Genomic DNA, 25,681 nt, shown 5'->3' with positions numbered 1-25,681 from the left:
TTACAAGATCACTGCGGATGGAGGAGCGTGTTCAAGACACCTCGGCGGTGTAAGGCAAATCTAGCATAAGGACAAATTCTATAAGACAAATGGCCTGGTTCCTTCAACAGATAAATGGTATTTAAAAGGAGGTTTCTATTACAAAGTAAAAAAGATTTAAAAGATGTATCAACCAAATGTAATGCATGGAAATGTTTGAATCCTAATTCAAACATGCTAACAGGGCTTCCCTGGTGGCGTAGTGGTTGGGAGTCCGCCTGCCGATGCAGGGGACACGGGTTCGTGCCCTGGTCCGGGAAGATCCCACATGCCGCGGAGCGGCTGGGCCCGTGAGCCATGGCCGCTGAGCCTGCGCTTCCGGAGCCTGCGCTTCCGGAGCCTGTGCTCCACAACGGGAGAGGCCACAACAGTGAGAGGCCCGCGTACCGCAAAAAAAAAAAACAAAAAAAACATGCTAACAGCAAAAAACAAACAAACACGCTAACAGCAAAAAGGCATTTTTGAGACAGAAAACTGAACACAGACTAGATATTAGATGATATTAATCCTGATAGCCTGTATCAGTACTTAATAAAGTGTTTACTGGCAAAATAATAGGATGCCTGGGATTCACATTAAAATACTCAAGCCAAAAAAAAAAAGGGAGAGAGGGAGAGCAAAACTAAAGTGGGGCAGGGAATAGCTGAAAAAAGAATTGCAAAAATACTGAAGTGATTGAGGTGATGGGTAAAAAGGGATTCATTAAATTATATTCTACTTAATAATGTATGCTTGAAAATGTCCATAATAAATTTTAAGTTTGCAATAAAGCTTCACATATTTGTATCTTCAGCAGCGTGATCCCTTATCTCTAGGTGAGAAAAGTGGAATTCCTCAATTTAAGGAAGGAGAATTTTACCTCAACAGGAAGTCGCCAAATTTCTCTCCAGGTGTTTGTAATGAGGGGGTTCAGGATATGCTACCCCAAAATACAGCACCTTGGCATACTGAATATCTTAAGCCAAATGCATCAGTAACACAGCAGGTGCAGAGAGGACTCTGTGACCTTCCCCTGAAGCAGGTCATAAGACCCTCACGTGAGAGGTGCTCTCCCTCTACCCAGAGGAAAGAAGCATTCTTTTCTCCAAGACTGAGGAACACCAAGACCACACTTACCTCACACTTCTTTCCTTACTTTCACATTTTGTGACACCCTCTACTCTTCATCACATCTAGCAAAACACTCAGGTTTAACCCATTCTTCAGGTCTTCATTTCCTTATGAAGGCTCCTGTGTCACATCAAACTGTATGCTTTTCGCTTGCTAATCTGCCTTTTGTCACAGGGCCCCAGCTAACAATTTAGACAGGTAGAGGAAAAAGATATTTTTCCTCCTCCACAGTAACAATTTGCCTTCTCACCAGTTTCCCCACAATCCCCAAACACTTGTTTGATGTTTTAATTTCTGTTAATCTGATGATACAAAATAGCATTGTATTATTGTTTTAAATGGTATTTTCCCTGTGGTTGTATAGCTGAGCATCTCTTCGTTATCTTTTCGTGCCATCTAAATTTCTTCTGAAAACTACTTTTCATATCCTTTGCCCATATTTGTTTGCCGATTTTTTTTTTTTTTTTTAACTTTTGGCATGTGGGATCTTAGTTCCCTAACCAGGGATGGAATCAGCCCCCCGTGCATTGGAAGCGCAGCGTCTTAACCACTGGACCACCAGGAAAGTCCCTGTTTGCCTTTTTCTTATTGTAGTTTTTCATATTCTGATACTAACTTTTTATTATATATGTTACAAATATTTCTTCCCAATTTGTTCCTTATATTTTAAATTTGTTTATAGAGACTCTTGCACCCTAAGGTTTTAAACTGTAACATGGCCAAATCTGTCATAATTTTTTTGTGCTGTCATAATCTTGCTGTGTCTTAAGAGTGGCATTCATATTCCAAGTTCTTATTACAGATTTTAATAAGAATGCTTCTTACTTTCTGCCATCAAATATTCTACATTTTCAGATAAGGTTTATCTAAAGATATGTATTTTTCTTCCTTTAGTCTCTTAGTTTGACATTATTAACTTACCTTGCGACATCTGGCATTCCAGAGATAAATCCTATTAGTCAATATTCTTTTACTATATTCAGTCAAGTACCAAATCTAAAATACGTAGGCAAATCGTTCTTCTCACTCTTCTTCCTCCCCAATTTGGGACTTTCTGAAGCTAGGACAAAAGCAGGGCCCCTTACTCAGGGTCACCCTTCCCCACCCCTCAAAAACACACACATGACCCAAAGTGCTCATTTTCAAATCCCAATGTGGGTATTATTCCTAGAATTTTGATCCCACTACAGGGCCTAATGGTGCTAATGGTCGTTAAGAGAGAACATATTAAAGATGGCTTAATTCAAAGAAAATAAGAGACCATATTAAGTAATTGAGGATGCAAATCAATGGCCTCGGACGAGTTCCTTAACCTCACTCTGTGAGCCTGGGAAACCAGTAACCGATTCTAAGTCACAGATTTGTTTTGAAAAGTCCATGATAAAATGTATGAAAAGCAACCGGTATAAGGCCTGGCACAAAACAGATATTAATGTTTTAGCTGTGACCATTACTACTATCACTAACTGCTTTGAGGGCAGCTTCAGACGCGGGTGGGCAGCGAGGGAAGGTTCCCCGGGGTCAAGAGGCCGACTGCCGGCTTCTGGTCTCCGCTCCACCTCGCGCTGTAAGGTCTGTGCCTCTTTCTAGGCTGAAAATGTCGAGAGTACTAACACACACCCCAATGAGGGGGTGGCTGCCTAACCGGATTAATGAATGTGAAAGCCTGGAACCGACCCTGGGTCCCAGCATGTAGCGGAACCCATGCCTCTTTCCACGGAAGCGCTGCACTCACAGCGACCGCCCACCTCACCCACTCGGGGGCCTCCCGGGCCCGCCCAAACCAAAATGTCCGCCCTGCGCGCAGGCGCAACACTTGCTGCCCCAGCTCGAGACCCCGCCCCCAGGCTCGCGCACTGCCCGCCCCCCCAGGATTGCGGCTCGGGACTGGCCTAAAGGCAGCGCGGGCTCTGATTGGGCGAGGCGGAGTCACGAGGGCGTCATTCTCTTCCGTGCTGTGTTCTGCCTGGGCCTAGAGTTCTGGGAGGCTGCTGGGAGGGCACTGCCAGCCAGTTGGCGCCTGCGGGCTGCTGCAGGCTCTTTCCGGGCGTGTAGTGCAGGTGGCCGCGCGTGGTGGCCCGCGGGGCTTTGAGTGGGCGGGGCCCTACACCAGCGATAGCTTTAAGGGGAGGAGTACTCGTCAGGGACAACACTGTGCGGGTTAATTTGGGAAGTGATGGTTAAAGGTCATGGCTTGAGACTCACTTGTGTTGTTAATTTTGATGGGGGTAGAGATGGAAGCTGCTCCAGTTAACAGTGAGTTCTCAGGCTGGAGAGGTAAAGACACTTGAATTGTAGGTACTGATTTTGTTCCGCTATGGGGGCTTTATTTTGGTCCCGTGTGCTTCCGTTTGAGCAGTCGGTGGTGGAATTACTAATTTTTAAGAGCATCAGAGTTACTTGAAAACGATGGTGAAGGGAGCCAAATGAGAGGAAAAGGGAGGAATTCCTTTTTTACCTCGAGGAGTTTCGTTTCTAGATCGTGGCAAAAGAGAAGGTATGGGAGACCTAACCTACAAACATATACCAAAAATTATCTGTGCAATATATTTTGATATTAGCTGGTGAGAGTAAAAGATTCCAAATGAAAATAACTAGGATGAGGCCTAACACGGACTTATTGCAAATGGAAACTTAACACGAATACTAGAGGCAAAAGGTGCATAGCCTGGAATGTTGAAGTCCCTGTGATGTGCCTAATAATCTTGTCCATTTGAATCAGGAAAACAAATCAAGGTGAACTGAAGAAAATGAGCCTTTCCCCAGAGGAGATAGAGGATGGGGAAGATGAGACGTCAGAAGATAAGGACAATGGCAGTAGAGATGAGGTAACTATGTGTACAGTGTGCAGCACAGTAACTTACTAATGTCAACAATCCAAATCCAGAGGAAAGCAGTTAAACTGCATTGTTTGATCTGAAAAGTGGTTTTGTGAACATTTTCCAACTAGTTTCACAAGCTCACCCTAAACTCAGTACCAAAATCTGACAAGGTCATTTTTAGAAAGGAACGTTACAGACCACTCTCATGAGCATAGATGTAAAAATTCCAAACAAAGTATTAGCAAACTAAATATTAGTGTTATGCAAAAAGAAAAGTACATTGTGACTAAGTGCACTTTATTTGGGGAATACAAAAGTGTTCTTTGTTTGAAAAGTTATTTTGATTGCCTGGAAATACCGGTTTGAAAGAAAATCTCTTGATTCTTAAAATTGCTTCCTTCAATTCCATTAGTTTGTGTGTCCACCAAACATATGTTTCCATATTTATCGTTTCGGCAAATATTTAGGTCCCTAGTATGTTCTGTTTCTGGCTGGGAGCCTCTGCATTAGTATTCCAATGTAGATAGGTTTAAGTTGGGCCCTAAAAGAATTGCGGTGGGTGAGTGGGTACACAGTTAGTGAATATTGAATGCTTCATCTGTGCGGCCACTGTGCTAGGACTTGATGCACTATCTCATTTCATCCTCACAGTGACCACGTTAGGTAGGGATCCTTAGCTCCATTTTATAGACAGGAAAAGAGAGTCATTGACTAACTTGCTCATGGTTTCATGAGCTAATAAGTGACAAATAATAAGTGACAAATAATAAGTGCATTTGGTTCTGCCGAATCCAAAGCCTCTACTCTTTTCTGGTTCATTTCTCAGTCTTCGCCCAAGCAGCTCTTTTGGAGAGACAGATAGGTATTCAATCGCCAATCTTTTGGTATGGGGCTAAGGCTTTGTCTTTGACTTTGAGTTCACTGTTGCGGTAGCTTATCTTTGTATAAAGTATACCCATTGTGTATCTTTTGCAATTTAATATTTGTTTCTTTAAAACAAAGCAAAACTTAAACGCTAGGAAAGCAATTCGAAAACAGACGCCTACATTTTTACATTGTTTTCCCCATTCTTTTATGGTTCCTCACCCACACCTAATTTGAGCTTTATTGAGTATGTCCAAAGCGTTCAACTTTGTTTTACTAGGTTCAATAACTTTTTGCATTAATCTGATTGGTTTATATTACATTTATTATGTAATTGAAACTGCAACTACAATGGTCATATATAGGTTTGCGAACAAAAGACTGAGGCTTATTAAGGATACGGTTCAGCTTACAGGATCAGAAATTTCTAGGTGTACCGAGTGCCACTTAGTAGCCCATTAGCCGCATGTGCTTTTCGCATGCATTTCATAGGCATCAAGTTAGTAAATCCTGTTTGGAATTGAGATGGCCATTTAATCCAGCCACAGACTAGCTTAATGTGACACAGTTAAGTGGACATAGTTAGTAGACATAGTTAGGAGAGCACCTACTGTACTGTGATGTCCACAACACAGTGCATTAACTCTCTATACCAATCAGAGCCAAAAAATTCTTGGTGAATGCAACTTTTGTTTCGGAACCCAAACTGTGTTAGCTCAGAGGAAAATAGGAGTAGTCACATTATATTTTCCTTAAACTGAGATGCATGTGTTGTGGTTTTAGACTGTTCACACTGGCAGCCTTTGGTCATTCCTCTTTAAAATGTGATGCCTGTGACCGTTTACTCTGATTGGTGCAGCATATAGTGGTGGTATCACAGTTAGATTAACTTCTAGGCTAACCATACCCTACTGTCGGCTGGTTGAAATTATTTAATTCAAACGCTAGTCTCTTTCACGTGCCTTCCCTGATCCCATGTCATTCCTATGCCAGATGAACTGGTCCCTCATCTGTTTGCCTGTAAATATTGTTCATAGCCAGTAATGCTAATCACATATTATAGTGACTCATCTCTTCCTGTGATGTGGGTTGAGGTCTGTATGTGTGTATGTGTGTATGTATATATACACACATACATATACATACACACACACACCAGTTGTGTTTTTGCTGGGGCTGCCATAATAAAATATCACAGATGTGTGGGTGGCTGAAACAACAGAAATTTACTTTCTCTCAGTTCAGGAGGCCGGATCAAGTTGTTGGCAATTCGGTTACTTCTGAGGCCTCTCTCCTTGGCGTGTAGATGTCTTCCTTCTTGCTGTGTTTTCACATGGTCATCCACCGCCCATAGTTCTTCATTTTCTCCTTTTGTATGTGGCTAGACTTCATTCAGTGTTCTGCTAAAATTTTCATCTTTAGTCATTTAGTTTTATAATACTGTGCCCAATTTTTAGTAGCTCTGGGATAGGAATCAGTGGTGTAATTAGGAAGCACGGGGTCCAATTTTGGGGGCCTGGCTCTCATTCCTGTATATGTTTTAGGTGCCTGTGTGGGGGTCCTCACCTTTGGTGTTTTACTCGAATGCAGAGAGTTGGGACACTACAGACACACTGAGCCACCTGAACAGTCGTTGACTTGGTATGTTTTCCTTGCATACTTTTAGAAACCTAGACCCTTCCCTGTAGAGATTCTGATTTCGAAGCTCTAAGTGAAATACAAGAATTTTCTTTTTCTCTTTTTTTCTTAGACAAGCGTGCCAGGTAATTCTGGTGCTGGGAGCTCTTTTACTGCACACTGAGAAATTCATCCTGGAGAAATCAACACAGCCGTTGACACGTGGGCCTGAGCAGATCTTGCACTTGCTGACTGTGCAATGTGACTGTCGCCTCCTGGCCACAGAGGAGACATCTCTTCATTGTTGTTCTTCCTCCTCTAGGTTGATGTCCCTCAGAAAAATGGTAGGAAGATTACTACTGCTCCAGGAAATAAAATCGAGAAAAAAAAGTTTCTGGCTCCCATGTTTGCTGAGAAATTAATATCACCATGCAGGAAGGGAGCCACAGGGGCCAAGGTTCCAAAAGACAGGAGGAGTGCCCTGCTCGAGAACCATGAGAAGGGACTTGAGAACCCTGAGGAGGATGAAGGTAAGAACTGTGAGTTGTGTCAGGTTGAGGGATGTAAAGAGTCCCCTCTGGGGACATCCCTGCTGGTGGCTGTCAGGGGTCAGCCCTACGTGCCATTGCACATGGCTCTCGAAAGGGTTCTGTGGAAATGCCACCCTTGGCATCCCTGGCCGATTCTCCAGGCTTGGCTTGAGGAGTCCCAGTGGACATTTGACTTCTGTTGTCCACATGACCAGAATCAGAGTTTTCTCTTTGAGTATTGTACACTCTTTCTCTCCTTGTGCTTATGAGCCAGGCAGGTTAATTGTCCCCCACATTTCACTCTGAGTGATTTTTTTGTCCTGATGGCGTCTGTGTAACATTTTAAATGGTATTGCTTCCAAAGCAGTAATTCTTAGCATTGTTATGAAAATACAATAATACATTTTAAATTATTTCAAATAAAAGGTTAAAATGACAGCGAATTTTTTTCTTAGATTTGTATATACAGTCAGACTTATGAGCAGTTTCTCTGAAAGAACAACAATTTTCATTCTTAACAAGTCTGTGCGGCAGTAATTGATTGGGTGGGTTTTCATTTAGATTCTGAAAAAGAAGCCCTGTATCCTTCATGGGCCAGGGGGAGAAAAGCCTTTCCCCTGGGGGCAGAGGAAGACGAGCAGGACCATAAGGGTGATGACGAAGGCTGTGAGGAAGAGGAAGGTCAGAATGACCTAAACCAGTTCTGTTAAGTGGTAGCCAGTATCAAGGAATTAGAGTTATAAGCGAAGCCGTGGGACAGGCCTGTTGAAGTTCTTTTAGGAACTTGAAGAACTTTTCCTAATTAATTTATAAATGCTTTTAAAAGTATTCTGGGGCTTCCCTGGTGGCACAGTGGTTGAGAGTCCGCCTGCCGATGCAGGGGACGTGGGTTCGTGCCCCAGTCCAGGAAGATCACACATGCCGCAGAGTGGCTGGGCCCGTGAGCCATGGCCGCTGAGCCTGCACGTCCAGAGCCTGTGCTCCGCAACGGGAGAGGCCACAACAGTGAGGGCCCGCGTACCACAAAAAAGAAAAAAAAAATCCAATTAAAAGTATTCTGACCAGACCTAACCCAGGCATCTTGTGGAGAATAGGCACAGTGTAGGTATGGCATTTGTGGACAGTGTAAAGGCTCCCACTTTACTCATTTAGTGGCACAGACAGACGATTAAAAATACTATATTCTGGGGACTTGCCTAGTGGCGCAGTGGTTAAGAATCTGCCTGCCAACTCAGGGGACACGGGTTCGAGCCCTGGTCCAGGAAGATCCCACATGCCGTGGAGCAATTAAGCCCGTGCACCACGACTACTGAGCTTGCTTTCTAGAACCTGTGAGCCACAACTGCTGAGCTCGCGTGCCACAACTACTGAAGCCCACGTGCCTCGAGCCCGTGCTCCACAGCAAGAGAAGCCACCGCAATGAGAAGCCCGCGCACCACGACAAAGAGTAGACCCCGCACGCAGCAACTAGAGAAAGCCCGTGCAGCAACGAAGACCCAACACAGCCAAAATAAATAAATAAATTTATTTTACAAAAACCCAAAGAAACAAAAATTTGTATTCTGGCTTTTGCCCACAGAGCCTATGAAGAAAGCACCTGAAGGAGGAAATGACCAAACAGAATGCTTCCCCTGAAACCAAAATTCAGAAATTAGAAGGTAACTTCTTTGCTGCGTTTTAGAGCACAAGAGACACGTGGAGAGTTTCATATTGGCAAAAACCAAAACTCTGTTAGCCCAAATGATGGACAAAGGGATTTTAATTGCAGCCTGGTGTTACAATATGCCAGATTCTTCAATGGAAATTTTTTTTAGCATCATTCTTTCTGAACTGTTTCTTTGAGTTCTTTCTCTCTCTCTCTCTCTCTCTTTTTCTTTGCCTTTTTGTATGTCAGCTAAACCACCTGTAAGTTTCAAACTATTTGTTGGAAACCTGAATTTCAACAAAACTGTTGCTGAACTAAAAACTGGTCTTAGTGAATTTTTTGCTAAAAATGACGTCGCAGTCGTTGGTGTCAGAGTTGGCTTGTCCAGGTAAATACTGATAAATTAAGGGTGTTGTTAAGAGTTTATCAGCCCAACAATTATTATTCTTGTCAGATCCTTTTGTTACTTGTTCTTCGCCCTTTATAAGATATTACCTCAGCCTCTTGCAGTTCAGAATGAGTATTTAAAGTCCTTCAGTGGCTCGTTTAATAAATCCATCATATTAAATTTTGCTATCCCATTTTTCCAACCAAAATACTAAACTAATCACAAGATCTTCCAGGTCTTTACAGAAACATGTTTTCATGATTTTCCAACTGTGAGCAATGTTATTTGCCTAGAATTATTTTAAACGAACACAGATTTAATCACAAAACCCCTAGCTTTGGTGGCAAATATAGGTTCTGTATCAGTTCTGCTTTTTTGCTGAATTGAATTTCATCGTTTCTTACTTCTTTCTCATCAGAAGCATATGTCTTGGGTGTGAGCATGCTTATTTTATGGTACTCAGGATTTCTTAGGTAGAAATGAAAAGATAATAATAATAGTAAACATTCATTGAGTACTCATTCTACCAGGCATTGTTCCTTGTTTATTTAACTCATTGAATCCATAAGACAATTCTCAGCAGTAATTATTGTCATTATCCCCATTTTACAAAGGAGGAAATTGAGGCACAGAGAAGTTAAGTGACATACCGAATATCACACAGTTAGAAAGTGGCAGGGTCAGGATTTGAGCCCAGCATTCTGGCTCCAGAGGTGATGCCACAACTTTTGACACATTGCTCTGCTTACACTTTTTATTAACTATATTGTGAAACATTGTTGTGTTTGTAGTAAATAAACATTCCTTTTGCATTAAAAAAAAATTCTTGTGACTTCCCTGGTGGCGCAGTGGTTAAGAATCCACCGGCCAATGCAGGGAACACGGGTTCGAGCCCTGGTCCTGGAGGATCCCACATGCTGCAGAGCAACTAAGCCGTTCGCCACAACTACTGAGCCTGCACTTTAGAGCCCGCGAGCCATAACTACTGAGCCCGTGTGCCACAGCTACTGAAGCCTGTGGACCTAGAGCCTGTGCTCCACAACAAGAGAAGCCACCACAATGAGAAGCCTGTGCACTGCAACGAAGAGTAGTCCCCCATCGCTGCAACTAGAAGAAAGCCCGCAGGCAGCAACGAAGACCCAGCACAGCCCCCCCCCACCAAAAAAAAAAAGAAACTTACTCTAATAGCCTTTGAGTTTGCCAACACGTTCTATTTTAAGAATGATATTTTTGGGTGTTCCCTGATGGTCCAGTGGTTAGGACTCTGCACTTTCACCGCCGTGGGCATGGGTTCAATCCCTGGTCAGGTAACTAAGATCCCACAAGCTGGGGCTTCCCTGGTGGCGCAGTGGTTAAGAATCCGCCTGCCAGTGCAGGGGACACAGGTTCGAGGCCTGGTCCGGGAAGATCGCACATGCCACGGAGCAGCTAAGGCAGTGCATCACAACTACTGACCCTGTGTGAGCCGGCGAGCCATAACTACTGAGCCCGTGTGCCACAATTCCTGAAGACTGCATGCCTAGAGTCCATGCTCCACAGCAAGAGAAGCCACCGCAATGAGAAGCCCGTGCACCGCAACGAAGAGTAGCCCCCGCTCGCTGCAACTAGAGAAAGCCCGCGCGCAGCAACAAAGACCCAACACCGCCCAAAATAAATAAATTTATTTAAAAAAAGATCCCACAAGACGCATGGCATGGCCAAAAAAAAAAAAAAGATATTTTTGTTTCAATTCACAAGTGCAATGGCTGTTTCTTAAAACAGAAATTCAAAAGCGTGTCGTTTCATTTTTTATAGCTTTTGGTTAAATCTGGCCAGTAGTTAGAAAACTAATAATGATTTCAGCGGGTGGGTTTGCCCTGACTCTCAGTCCTTGCCCTGGAGGAGGGCTTCTCGACTCTTGCACTATTAAAATTTGGGGCCAGCTAATTCCTTGTTGGGGGGGACTGTTCAACAGCATCCCTGGATTCTACCCACTAGTTGCTAGAAGCCCCCCAGTTGTGACGGCCAAAGATGTCTCCGGATATTGTCAGACTCATCCCAGGTGAGAACTGCTGCTCTCCGGTTACTTGATGGCACTGATATTGCCAGTTGGGGGAGCCTTGGTTTTAATTTGTAAAATTTGACAGCTGCGTTTGACTCAATGCTAATTTCCACTTTCACAGCCAGTGTGAGTAGCCAGCTGGAAGGCATATGCCTTTTGACTCTACTTGTGTTTTTTTTCCTTTTCGGCTGCATCTCTGTAGGAGATTTGGTTATGTGAATTTTAAATCTGCTAACGACCAGGAAAAAGCCCTGGAACTTAGTGAGACAAACGTCCTTGGATATGAAATTAAATGGAAGAAACCGAAAAGGGAAAGGAAACAAAGAAACGTATGCAAGCAAGGTAACTTGTTCAGAGATACCTGTGTACCTAGAAGACGCTGCATCAAACAGGAATATCGTATTCTTTCTTTGTGCAAGCACTCCTCAGTTTCTAGCAAGTCCCCTACTTCCACAGCACAGACTCTCTCTGCTGTGCTCACTCCTTCTGCTCTAGCCGCACGGCTCACCTTCTCTGTCCTAATGTTCGTGACTTATCCCCTGGCTATTGACAACCCATTCAAGAGTCTCCGCTTAAAGGTTACCTCTGCAGATTAGAAAAATTTTCCCTTGCCCCCAGACTAAGTTAAGTCTTCTCTACTTGATGTTCTCATTTCCCTTTTTACTTTTCCTACCTGACACTTATCACAGTTTGTAATTATGTGACTGTTTGTTTACTAGCCTTTTCCCCAACAAGACTACATTCTCAAGAGTGGAGACCAAGTCCGTATTTTCACAGCCAGCACGTAGCACAGCCCGTTGTCACCCAGACGCTGTGTGCAAATGTTTGGTTTTTTCAATATTTTATTTATTTATCTTCCTTATTTATTATTATTATTTTTTTGGCTGTGTCAGGTCTTAGTTATGGCACATGGGATCTTTGTTGAGGCATGAGAGAGCTTTTTGTTACGACACGCGTGGGCTTCTCTCTAGTTGTGGCATGCAGGTTTTCTCTTTCTGCTTGCAGCGTGCAGGCTCCAGAGCATGTGGGCTCTGTAGTTTGCAGCATGTGGGCTTAGTTGCCCTGCAGTATGTGGGATCTTAGTTCCCCAACCAGGGATTGAACCTGCATCCCCTGCATTGGAAGGTGGATTCTTTACCACTGGACCACCAGGGAAGTCCCCAAATATTGTTAAATGAAGGAATATGTACTACTCTCCAACTCTTTGAGAAGTATTATTTCTCTCTTAGAGAACTCTTGATGCTTATGAGATCTAAACTCAGACTAAAAATACTCTTTTTGTGTTTATGAAGATGGAAATGCCAAAACACTTTTGATCAAGAACTTGCCTGACAGAGTCACTCAGCATGAATTAATAGAAGTGTTTGAGGATACTTTTCAAATCAGATTGGTGAGCAAGGATGGGATGAGTGAAAGGTATGTCTTTGTACCTTGTACTGAAAAAGAATATATGATAACAGAATTTCATTGTATTCTCCCAAATCACTCATACCAGATTTTAGAGAAGGAAAAAGTAGTTATCCAGCCTTTCTACCAGCAGGCAGAGAAAGCATCATAAATGGATAGCCAAAGGCTTCTAGAAGACTGTAAGGCTGTCATAGAGGAATGAAGACTTTATTCTATCAAGTACAAGATTGAAGATTAGAAGAATCCACTCCTAGGTTATCATCATCCTGTCTCTCCAGGGCCGACTACAGGAAAATAACACCCTTGGTGACTTGTCTGGACAGGTACCAAAAGAGAACATTAACTTGGTCTGTTAGAATTATGTTGTAGCCAATTAATGAAACACTGTCACTATATATCTGGGCTTTGGTAGCCTAAGAGGGTGAATATGGTGAAATTAGAAAGGATGGAATAGAATGTATTTTGAAGGGATTCTCAATGTGGTAAAAATTGGGTATCAGGATTACAGATACATTTGAGCTAAATTTGTTGGTGTAGGTGAACTCTAAAATAATCTATGCCACTGTATTCTGATGAACATAATCTCTGGAAAAGAATCCCACAGATTTAGAAAACAAGTCTGAAAAGATAAATCCCAAATTGTTAGCAGTGTTTACTGTGAGGAGGTTTGGGGGCACTCTGCTGGGCTTGCATACCATACCCCCAAATTAACTCAAAATAGATCAAAGACCTAAATGTAAGAGCTAAAATAGAAAACTACGAACAAAACACAGGAGTAAATCTTTGTGATCTTGGATTAGAGTCTTGCACAAGCAATAAAAGAGAAGATTGAGAAGTTGGGCTTTATCAAAATTAAAAACATTTGTACTTCAGAGGACACTATCTAAAAAGTCAAAAGAAACCCTACATCCTGGGAGAAAATATTGCAAATCATATATATGAAAGAGACCTGTATATATAAAAGATATATAAAGAACTCTTACAGCTCAATAATTAAAAGACAACCCAATTAAAAAATGGGGAAAGGACCTGAATGACCGTTTCTCCAAACAAGGTGTACAAATGGCCAATAAACACGTAGAAAGATGCTCAACATTAGTCACTGAGGAAGTGCAAATCAAAACCATGATGTGAAGGAGGGCTGAGTCAAGATGGTGGACTAGGAGGACGTGGAATTCGCATCTCCGCACAACTAGGGAACCTACCAGGCACCGTTGGGGGATCATGGACACCTAAGGGGATGGGAGGAACTGCTAGCAACAGGCTTGTGGGATATTGGTTCCCAGGCTGGAGGTCAGGCCTGAGCTCCTGTAGTGGGAGCTCTGAGTCCAAACTGCTGGACTAACAGAGAACCTCAGACCCCAGGGAGTATTAATTGGAGTGAGGCCTCCCATGGGTCCTAATCTCAGCACCAAGACCCAGCTCTATCCAACTGCCTGCAAACTCCAGTGCTGGACGCCTCAGGCCAAACAACCAGTAAGACAGGAATACAGCCCCACCCATCAAAAAAAAAAAAAAAGAAAAAAGAAACGACAGAAAAATATGTTACAGATGAAGGAGCAAGATAAAAACCCACAAAACCAAATAAATGAAGATGAAATAGGCAACCTATAATTCAGAGTAATGATAGTAAAGATGATCCAAAATTTCGGAAACAGAAAGGAGAAAATATAAGAAACAGTTAACAAGGATCTAGAAGAACTCAAGAGCAAACAAACAGTGATGAACAACACAATAACTGAAATTAAAAGTACCCTGGAAGGAATCAATAGGAGAATAACTGAGGCAGAAGAATGGATAAGTGACCTGGAAGATAAAATGGTGGGAATAACTGCCAGGGAGCAGAATAAAGAAAAAAGAATGAAAAGAATTGAGGACAGTCTCAGAGACCTCTGGGAAAACATCAAATGCACCAACATTCGAATTATAGGGGTCCCAGAAGAAGAAGAAAGAAAGAAAGAAAGGGTATGAGAAAATATTTGAAGAGGTTATAGTCGAAAACTTCCCTAACATGGGAAAGGAAATAGTCAAGTCCAAGAAGCGTGGGGAGTCCCATACAGGATTAACCAAAGAAGCACGCCAAGACACATATTAATCAAACTATCAAAAATTAAATACAAAGAAAAAATATTAAAAGCAACAAGGGAAAAGCAACATATAACATATAAGGGAATCCCCATAAGGTTAACAGCTGATCTTTGAGCAGAAACTCTGCAAGCCAGGAGGGAGTGGCAGGACATATTTAAAGTGATGAAAGGGAAAAACCTAAAAGCAAGATTACTCTACCCAGCAAGGATCTCATTCAGATTGAACGGAGAAATTAAAACCTTTACAGACAAGCATAGTTAAGAGAATTCAGCACCACCAAACCAGCTTTACAACAAATGCTAAAGGAACTTCTCTAGGCAGGGAACACAAGAGAAGGAAAAGACCTACAAAAACAAACCCAAAACAATTAAGAAAATGGTAATAGGAACATACACATCGATAGTTACCTTAAATGTAAATGGATTAAATGCTCCAACCAAAAGATATAGACTGGCTGAATGGAAACAAAAACAAGACCTGTATATATACTGTCTACAAGAGACCCACTTTAGACCTAGGGACGTACACAGACTGAAAAAGATATTCCATGCAAATGGAAATCAAAAGAAAGCTGGTGTAGCAATTCTCATTGACTTTAAAATAAAGACGATTACCAGAGACAAAGAAGGACACTACATAATGATCAAGGGATCAATCCAGAAGATACAACAATTGTAAATGTTTATGCACCCAACACAGGAGCACCTCAATACATAAGGAAAATGCTAACAGCCATAAAATGGGAAATCGACAGTAACACAATAATAGCAGGGGACTTTTAACACCCCACGTTCACCAATGGACAGATCATCCAAAATGAAAATAAATAAGGAAACACAAGCTTTAAATGACACATTAAACAAGATGGACTTAATTGATATTTATAGGGCATTCCATCCAAAAACAACAGAATACACTTCCTTCTCAAGGGCTCATGGAACATTCTCCAGGATAGACCATATCTAGGGTCACAAATCAAGCCTTGGCAAATTTGAGAAAATTGAAATCATATCAAGTATCTTTTCTGATCACAATGCTATGAGACTAGATATCAATTACAGGAAAAAAACTGTAAAAAATACAAACACAGGGAGGCTAAACAATATGCTACTAAATAACCAAGAGATCACTGAAGAAATCAAAGAAGAAATCAAAAAATACCTAGAAACAAATGACAAAACACGACGACCCAAAACCTATGGGATGCAGCAAAAGCAGTTGTAAGAGGGAAGTTTATAGCAATACAATCCTACCTCAAGAAGCAAGAAAATCTCAAATAAACAACCTAACCTTACACCTAAAGCAACTAGAGAAAGAACAAAAAAAGCCCCAAAGTTAGCAGAAGGAAAGAAATCATAAAGATCAGATCAGAAATAAATTTAAAAAAATGAAGGAAACAATGGCAAAGATCAATGAAACTAAAAGCTGGTTCTTTGAGAAGATAAACAAAATTGATAAACCATTAGCCAGACTCATCAAGAAAACAAGGGAGAAAACTCAAATCAACAGAATTAGAAATGAAAAAGGAGAAGAAACAGCTGACACTGCAGAAATACAAAGGATCATGAGAGATTACTACAAGCAACTATATGCCAATAAAATGGACAGCTTGGAAGAAATGGACAAATTCTTAGAAAAGCACAGCCTTCCGAGACTGAACCAAGAAGAAATAGAAAATATAAATAGACCAGTCACAAACAGTGAAATTGAAACAGTGATTAAAAATCTTCCAACAAACAAAAGCCCAGGACCAGATGGCTTCACAGGAGAATTCTCAAACATTTAGAGAAGAGCTAACACCTATCCTTCTCAAACTCTTCCAAAGCATAGCAGAGGGAGGAACACTCCCAAACTCATTCTACGAGGCCACCATCATCCTGATACCAAAACCAGACAAAGATGTCACAGAAAAAGAAAACTACAGGCCAATATCACTGATGAACATAGATGTAAAAATCCTCAACAAAATACTAGCAAACAGAATCCAACAGCACATTAAAAGGATCATATACCATGATCAAGTGGGGTTTATTCCAGGAATGCAAGGATTCTTCAATATACGCAAATCAATCAATGTGATACACCATATTAAGAAACTGAAGGATAAAAAACATATGATAACCTCAATAGATGCAGAAAAAGCTTTTGACAAAATTCAATACCCATTTATGATAAAAACTCCCCAGAAAGTAGGCATAGAGGGAACCTACCTCAACATAATAAAGGCCATATATGACAAACCCACAGCCAACATCGTTCTCAGTGGTGAAAAACAAACCATTTCCTCTAAGATCAGGAACAAGACAAGGGTGCCCATTCTCACCACTGTTATTCCACATAGTTTTGGAAGTTTTAGCCACAGCAGTTAGAGAAGAAAAAGAAATAAAAGGAATCCAAATCGGAAAAGAAGAGGTAAAACTGTCACTGTTTGCAGATGACATGATACTATACATAGAGAATCCTAAAGATGCTAACAGCAAACTACTAGAGCTAATCAATGAATTTGGTAGAGTAGCAGGATACAAAATTAATGCACAGAAATATCTTGCATTCCTATACATTAATGATTAAAAGTCTGAAAGTGAAATTAAGGAAACGCTTCCATTTACCATTGCAACAAAAAGATAAAATACCTAGGAATAAACCTACCTAAGGAGACAAAACACCTGTATGCAGAAAACTGTAAGACACTGATGAAAGAAATTAAAGATGATACAAACGGAGAGATATACCATGTTCTTGGATTGGAAGAATCAACATTGTGAAAATGACTGTGCTACCCAAAGCAATCTACAGATTCAGTGCAATCCATATCAAACTACCAATGGCATTTTTCACAGAACTAGGACAAAAAACTGCACAATTTGTATGGAAACACAAAAGACCCTGAATAGCCAAAGCAACCTTGAGAAAGAAAACCAGAGCTGGAGGAATCAGGCTCCCTGACTTTGTAGTATGGAAGTATGTACTCCCATACTACAAAGCTACAGTAATCACGACAGTATGGTACTGGCACAAAAACAGAAATACAGATCAATGGAACAGGATAGAAAGCCCAGAGATAAACCCATGCACATATGGTCACCTTATCTTTGATAAACGAGGCAAGAATACGCAGTGGAGAAAAGACAGCCTCTTCAATAAGTGGTGCTGGAAAAACTGGACAGCTACGTGTAAAAGAATGAAATTAGAACACTTCCTAACACCATTCACAAAAAAAAAGTCAAAATGCATTAAAGACCTAAATGTAAGGCCAGACACTATAAAACTCTTAGAGGAAAACTTAGGCAGAACACTCTATGACATAAATCACAGCAAGATCCTTTCTGACCCACCTCCTAGAGAAATGGAAATGAAAACAAAAACAAATGGGACCTAATGAAACTTAAAAGCTTTTGCACAGCAAAGGAAACCATAAACAAGACGAAAAGACAACCCTCAGAATGGGAGAAGATATTTGCAAATGAAGCAACTGACAAAGGATTAATCTCTAAAATATACAAGCAGCTCATGCAGCTCAATATCAAAAAAACAAACAATCCAATGCAATAATGGGGAGAAGACCTAAATAGATATTTCTCCAAAGAAGATAATACAGATTGCCAGCAAACACATGAAAGGATGCTCAACATCACTAATCATTAGAGAAATGTAAATCAAAACTATAATGAGGGGGCTTCCCTGGTCGCGCAGTGGTTAAGAATCTGCCTGCCAATGCAGGAGACACAGCTTCGAGCCCTGGTCTGGGAAGATCCCACATGCCGCGGAGCAGCTAAGCCCGTGCGTCACAACTACTGAGCCTGCGCTCCAGAGCCTGCGAGCGACAACTACTGAAGCCCATGTGCCTAGAGCCAGTGCTCCACAACAAGAGAAGCCACCGCAATGAGAAGCCTGTGCACCGCAGTGAAGAGTAGCCCCCCGCTCGCCATAACCAGAGAAATGCCCGCGTGCAACAACGAAGACCCAACGTAGCCAAAAATGAAATACATTAAATAAATAAATTTATATAAAAAAAAACCTACAATGAAGTATCACCTCATACCGGTCAGAATGGCCATCATCAAAAAATCTACAACTAATAAATGCTGGAGAGGGTGTGGAGAAAAGGGAACCCTCTTGCACTGTTGGTGGGAATGTAAATTGATACAGCCACTATGGAGAACAGTATGGAGGTTCCTTAAAAAACTGAAAATAGAACTGTCATATGACCCAGCAATCCCACTACTGGCATATACCATGAGAAAACCATAATTCAAAAAGAGTCATGTACCATAATGTTCATTGCAGCACTATTTACAATAGCCAGGACATGGAAACAACCTAAATGTCCATCAACAGATGAATGGATAAAGAAGATGTGGCGGGCTTCTCTGGTGGCGCAGTGGTTGAGAGTCTGCCTGCCGATGCAGGGGACATGGGTTCGTGCCCCGGTCCGAGAGGATCCCACATGCCGCGGAGCGGCTGGGCCCACGAGCCATGGCCACTGAGCCTGCGCATCAGAGGCCTGCGTACCGCAAAAAAAAAAAAAAAAAAAAAGAAGATGTGGCACATATATACAATGGAATACTCTTCAGCCATAAAAGGAAACGAAATTGAGTTATTTGTAGTGAGGTGGATGGACCTAGAGTCTGTCATGCAGAGTGAAGTAAGTCAGAAAGAGATAAACAAATACCATATGCTAACACATATATATGGAATCTAAAAAATATGGTTCTGATGAACCTAGGGGCAGGACAGGAATAAATATGCAGATGTAGAGGATGGACTTGAGGACATGGGGAGGGGGAAGGGTAAACTGGGATGAAGTGAGAGAGTAGCTTTGACATATACACACTACCAAACGTAAAATAGATAGCTAGTGGGAAGCAGCTGCATAGCACAGGGAGATCAGCTCGGTGCTTTGTGACCACCTAGAGGGGTGGGATAGGGAGGGTGCGAGGGAGACGCGAGAGGGAGCATATATAGGGATGTATGTATGCATATAGCTGATTCACTTTGTTATACAGCAGAAACACAACATTGTAAAGCAATTATACTCCAATAAAGATGTTAAGAAAAACCAAAATGAAACAAAACCATGATGTGATACCACTGCACACTTGTTAGAGTGGCTGTAATAAAAAAGACAATAAGAAGTGTTGACAAGGATGTGGAGAAATCAGAACCCTCTCTCATTGCTGGTGGGAATGTAAAATAGCACAGTTGCTTTGGAAAACGGTTTAGCAGTTTCTCAAAATGTTAAACATAGAGTTGCCATACAGTCCAGCAATTCTCCTATTAGGTATGAATCCACAAGAAGTGAAAACGTGTATCCACACATTTCTACAAATGTTTGTATGAGCTTTACTCATAATAGCCCAAACCGGAAACAACCCAAAATGTCTTAACAGCTGATGAATGGATAAACAAAGTGTAGTATTTTCATGCAATGTGATGTTACTCAGCCATGAAAAGGAATGAAGTACTGATACATGCTACAGCGCAGATGAATCTCAAAAATATTAGGCTGAGTGAAAGAAGCCAGACACAAAAGATGGCATATTCGTATAATCCCAGTTATGTGAAATGTCCAGAACAGGTAGGTCTACAGAGACAGGAAGTAGCATAGCGATTGCCTACAGCTGGGGGATGGGAGTGAGCTGGGGGGGATGAGGAGTGACCGGGGCTGGGTGCTTAATTGTCCTAAAATTAGATTATGGTGATGGTTGTAGAATTCTGTAAATATACCCTTGTACACTTTAAATGGGTGAATTTTATGATTTGGAAATTATATCTCAGTAGAGTTTTTTTAAAAAAAAAAAACAGTGTGTGTAGGTGTGTACATTTGCTTTTATTTATACAGCATGTTGCCTCTAAGGATAGAAATTGGGCAGAAGGAAGACGTCACTGCATCCTGTCTACCTTTTGCATTTCAAATCTTGTATGTGCATTACTAATTCGAAAGACAATACAGAAGAGTACTAAATGTTGACTTCTTTCTTCTCTCCCCTACCCTATCCCCACAATTGCAGGATCGCCTCTATTGACTTCAAGTCACAGGCCGATGCAGAGAGAGCCTTGGAAGAGAAGCAAGGAACAGAGATCGGTGGGCTTTCTGTAGTTCTGGAACTTGTCGGAGCAAAAAGCCAAGGCCAAGATGAGAGAGACGGGAGGGAAAAAAGTGCAACTGGCAAAGTAAGGGTGTGACAGCTCTGTAGATGGAGACTCGCCAGGTTTCCCAGGGAGGGGCTAGTATGAGGTTAGGGGCACTTGGCACTGTTTTGTTTTTTGTTTTTTTTGTTTTTTTTGGCTGCGTTGGGTCTTCGTTGCTGCACATGGGCTTTCTATACTTGTGGCGGGCGGGGGCTACTCTTTGTTGCAGTGTGTGGGCTTCTCATTGTGGTGGCTTCTCTTGCTGCAGAGCATAGGCTCTAGGGGCACGGGCTTCAGTTAGTTGCAGCACATGAGCCCTAGAGTGTGCAGGCTTCTGTAGTTGCAGCATGTGGGCTCCGTAGTTGTGGCTCGCGGGCTGTAGAGCGCAGGCTTGGTAGTTGTGGCGCGTGGGCTTACTTGCTCTGCGGCACGTGGGATCTTCCTGGACCAGGGTTCGAACCCGTGTCCCCTGCATTGGTAGGTGGATTCTTAACCACTGCACCACCAGGGAAGTCCCACTTGGCACTTTTAAATACAGTTTCTCTATCAGAAATGTGTAAGTCATCCTCATAATTCTGTCAAGCTAATAAGTATTGTCCTAGTTAACTGTAACCTCGAAGCCTGCAGAAGGCATGGCACTTTGAGAGACATCAGTTTAGTTCCCCCTTTTGGGGTATCTTCTAGGATTCTGTTTCAACAAGCTCTGAAATCTGTGGTTTTAGAGTTAGATATTTAATTCTCTTCAAGTTGTGTTTTTTAAAAAATTTTGGCTCTGTTGCGTGGCTTGCAGGCCATGGCAGTGAAAGGGCCAAATCCTAACCACTAGACCACCAGGGAACTTCCTCAGGTTTAAAGACCCCAAACCTAATCTCCCTAATCTGATTGCTCGACGTGGTGGCTTATACAGAAAAAATAAATAAAACAATAGAATTTACCATGAATATTTTTTAAAATCAAGAGATTTCACATAAAAAACTGGATTTCCAGCTGCTTTTGCTACATCAGAAAATCTGGTGGCCCTGGGGCTGCGTCCCTACACGTCCACAGGCGTCTGGAGAGAGGCAGCTGCTTCCTCTCAGCTGTGGCATTTGTTCTGCTGGCTATAGCCCCACTGTTCTGGAAGTTCTTACCAACCCTGAAGGAGTGAACATCACGCTGACACTTTGAAAAAATAGTGAATACTTTTTTTTTTTTATCACAAAGCCATACTTTTTTCTTCTTGGTAAAGATATTTTTATATGTCTTATGCATTTGTCTCTTTCAAAAGTGGGAAAATGAAAGTTAGACAAGAAAACCATAGACTTCAAGAAAAATGGGAGAGAGCTTATTTCTTTGGAGGTAAAAGAACATTCCTTCATATTTAATATGCAAACAACGTCTGTCTGTGTCAAGAGAATGTGACCTAAGACACCATTATGAAAGCAACCATCATAGGAACCATGAAGAATCTACAGAAAAGCTGTGTGATAGAAAATTCAATGAACTGAAAAAAAGACTGAAATTTCAACATGATTTGCTTTTGAATGTGAATAAAATAAGTGATGCTGCTATGAAATGTAGTTACATATTAAGCGAGAAAATTGCCCGGGCAGCCAAACCTTTTGCAGATGGTGAGTTTATCAAGGACTGTCTGTTGAGTGCGGCAGAAATCATGTGCCCTGAACAGAGACAAGCGTTTGCCAACATAAGACTGACTGGTAGTGTTGTTGCCCAGCATGTTTACAACACGACTGAGAACTTGCAGGACAAGTTGCAAGAAAAAGCCGAATCATTTGTGGCTTTTTCCATTGCAGCTCAGGAAGGAGTGGATGGAAATATCGACCCCTACATAGGTGTATTTATTCGTGGTGGCAATGAAACTTCTGATGTGACCGAAGAACTTCTGGACCTGGCCCCCATAACAGGCACAACATCAGGAAATGAATGTTGAGAAAAGTCTTAAAACATTTAACGTGGACTGGTCAAAATTGGTGAGTATTAGCACAGATGGTGACTCTGCGATGGTTGGTGTTAAAGAACTAGTTGCAAAACTGAAATCTAAAGTATCAGGGCTGGGCTTCCCTGGTGGCGCAGTGGTTAAGAATCTGCCTGCCAATGCAGGGGACACAGGTTCGAGCCCTGGTCCAGGAAGATCCCATGTGCCGTGGAGCAACTAAGCCTGTGCGCCACAACTACTGAGCCTGCTCTCTAGAGCCTGCGTGCCACAACTACTGAAGCGTGCACGCCTGGAGCCCGTGCTGCACAACAAGAGAAGCCAGGGCAATGAGAAGCCTGCACACCGCAATGAAGAGTAGCCCCCGCTCACTGCAACTAGAGACAGCCCACGTGCAGCGACGAAGACCCAATGCAGCCAAAAATAAATAAATTTATTTAAAAAAAAAAAAAATGTCAGAGGTTTGCCAAGACACGGAACTAAAGTCTGTGCATGGCCTCATTCTCCAGGAGTCACTTTGTGCTAAAAGGTTAAAAATGATAGTTAAGGGCTTCCCTGGTGGCACAGTGGTTGAGAGTCCGCCTGCCGATGCAGGGGACACGGGTTCGTGCCCCGGTCCGGGAAGATCCCACATGCCGCCGAGCGGCTGGGCCTGTGAGCCATGGCCGCTGAGCCTGCGCATCCGGATCCTGTGCTTCGCAACGGGAGAGGCCACAACAGTGAGAGGCCCGTTTACAGCAAAAAAAAAAAAAAAAAAAAAGGTAGTTAAAAAACTACTATGTCATGGACATAATCTGGATACGCTCCCATGGCTTGGACCACAGAAAGTTCGGTGCTTTGTTTAATGAGTTAGATGCACCATATGGAAGCATGTTCTGCTCCATGGAACTTAAGTGGCTGAGTTGTGGTGTGGTCCTAAGGCAGGTTTTTGAATTGTTGGAGGAAATTAACTTTTTCCTGTCTTCTAGAGGAAAATCTGTGCCTCAGCTTACAAGCAAAGATTGGGTCAGAGACTTAGCCTTTTTGGTTGACATTATGACATATCTAAGCATGTTGGATATTTCTCTGCAAAGGCGTTCTCAAATGGTGACACAAATGTATGATTCAGTTGGCTCATTCCTAGCAAAATTGTGTCTTTGGGAGACTCATATGGCAAGGAACAATCTGGCCCACTTTCCTACACTGAAATTAGTTTTTGAACATGAAAATGACGGCCTGAACTACATTCACCAAATTAAAGAGTTGAAGGCTGAATTCCAAAAAAGGTTCTCTGATGAAAACTTTATGAGAATGAACTAATATTGTTCAGTTCCCCTTTCTCAATTGGTATCAATAATGTGAATGAAGAGCTACAAATGGAAGTTATTGAATTGCAGTGCAACAGTATACTGAAAGCCAAATATGGTGACGTTGGGATCCCAGAATTCTACAGACACCTTGGGAACGGTTACCCGAAATATAAAAACCATTGCGCAAAGGTTCTGTCCATGTTTGGAAGTATTTATGTTTGTGAGCAGCTCTTTTCTGCTATGAAACTAAAGAAAAGTAAATGTTGCTCCCAGTTAAAGGATTCAAAGATGAATGTGCAGCACAGGATTCACAGCCTGACGTTGATTGACATTTTGGGGCATAAGAAAGGAGTGTCAGATTTTGAATTTCAAATCTGAGGAGTAATAAATTATGGAACTTTGAATAATTATTTCTATTTCCAAATTATGTTTTTTCAATGTCAGATTTAAAGCATAATCTCTGGCATCGTATGTTTGTACCTTATAACATATAAAATAACGTTTCCTTATATCCCGGCAGCTTATTTGTCCTATACTTGGCTTTTCTGGCGCTTAGATTATTCAGGTTTATAAACCTGTGCCCTAAAAGTAGCCACATTTTCCCAAAAGGCACTTGTGAGCCGGCGACGTGAACCAGGGAGTCAGCTGGATGAACGGAATGTTTAGATGCCTCATGCAACCCTGTCCCCTAGGATGACAGACGTGCCACAGTGATCCTGGGGCTCACCACTTCCTTAGACGGAGCTGGGGCGGCATAGCCAATTCTGGCCGCTGGGCTTCCTTTTTGGTGCTTGCATTTTGCATTTAAACACCTTTCTTTTGAAATTTCAATATTGCTGGTCAGCTCACAGTCAGTTGTGTCTGGACCTGGGAGCCTGTTCTACCTCTTACAGACAGGGATGGGCATTCCTTTGGCATCCTGGTCACCCCAAGGGGATGCAGAATGGGGTGTCAACATGTCTAAGAGCTTATGAGCATTCTTCCAGGGAGAAGGCCCATAGCTGCCTTCAGAGTCTTAAAGAGGTCTGTGATCCAAAAGGTGTTTCTCTACTGTGAAATTGGGACAGGACTCCTCACTGTTGCAGAAACTATATCTTGAAAAATCAGTCACATTATAGAAATGATATGTACTTACTGTAGAACATTTGGAAACTCTAAAGAAATAAAGGGAGGGCTTCCCTGGTGGGGCAGTGGTTAAGAATCTGCCTGCCAATGCAGGGGACACGGGTTCGAGCCCTAGTCCGGGAAGATCCCACATGGCGCAGAGCAGCTAAGCCTGTGCATCACGACTACTGAGCCTGCACTCTGTAGCCTGTGAGCCACAATTACTGAGCCCGCGTGCCACAACTGCTGAAGCCCGCGTGCCTAGTGCCCGTGCTCCGCAACAAGAGAAGCCACCGCACTGCAACAAAGAGTAGCCCCCGCTCACTGTAACTAGAGAAAGCCCGTGTGCAGCAACGAAGACCCAACACAGCCAAAAATAATAAATAAATAAAAAGAAAAGAAATAAAGGGAAAAACCTATAATCTCAACAACCAGAGGTAACCCCTATAAATATTTAGGTATGTTTTCTCTGTCAACTTTCTGTGATTATTTTATGTGGTTGAGTACATCATGTATTCTGCTGCCTTCCCCCTCACTCCCTCACTTAGTAAATTCTAAACATCCATCAGCTCTTCCAAGCTTACGGTTGAGTTTGTTTGATTGTGTCAGGTGTGCACTGATGGGCCTTTGCCAGCCAGAGTGAGTTCTCTGGGCAGCACGTGAGCCACAAGG

The 25,681-nt window shown here is 42.2% G+C and overlaps 1 long non-coding RNA gene across 5 annotated transcripts; it reads left to right on the top strand.

The window, feature by feature from the left end:
- Positions 1 to 3,020: 3,020 nt before the first annotated feature.
- On the top strand, positions 3,021 to 25,575 carry LOC117200829 (uncharacterized). Of its 5 annotated transcripts, XR_004482540.2 has the most exons (8): positions 3,021 to 3,646; positions 3,872 to 3,977; positions 6,380 to 6,476; positions 6,586 to 6,796; positions 6,888 to 6,982; positions 11,259 to 11,398; positions 12,349 to 12,472; positions 20,563 to 25,575. It is a non-coding gene; the product is annotated as an uncharacterized LOC117200829 (long non-coding RNA). The 5 variants fall into 5 exon arrangements; XR_007478513.1 differs by having other exon boundaries at positions 6,586 to 6,982; XR_004482537.2 differs by lacking the exon at positions 11,259 to 11,398 and having other exon boundaries at positions 3,023 to 3,646; positions 6,586 to 6,982.
- Positions 25,576 to 25,681: the final 106 nt, after the last annotated feature.

Source organism: Orcinus orca, chromosome 7, assembly GCF_937001465.1.
Source record: "Orcinus orca chromosome 7, mOrcOrc1.1, whole genome shotgun sequence".
Lineage (NCBI taxonomy): Eukaryota > Metazoa > Chordata > Mammalia > Artiodactyla > Delphinidae > Orcinus > Orcinus orca.
This window is presented reverse-complemented; position numbering and strand designations above follow the sequence as displayed.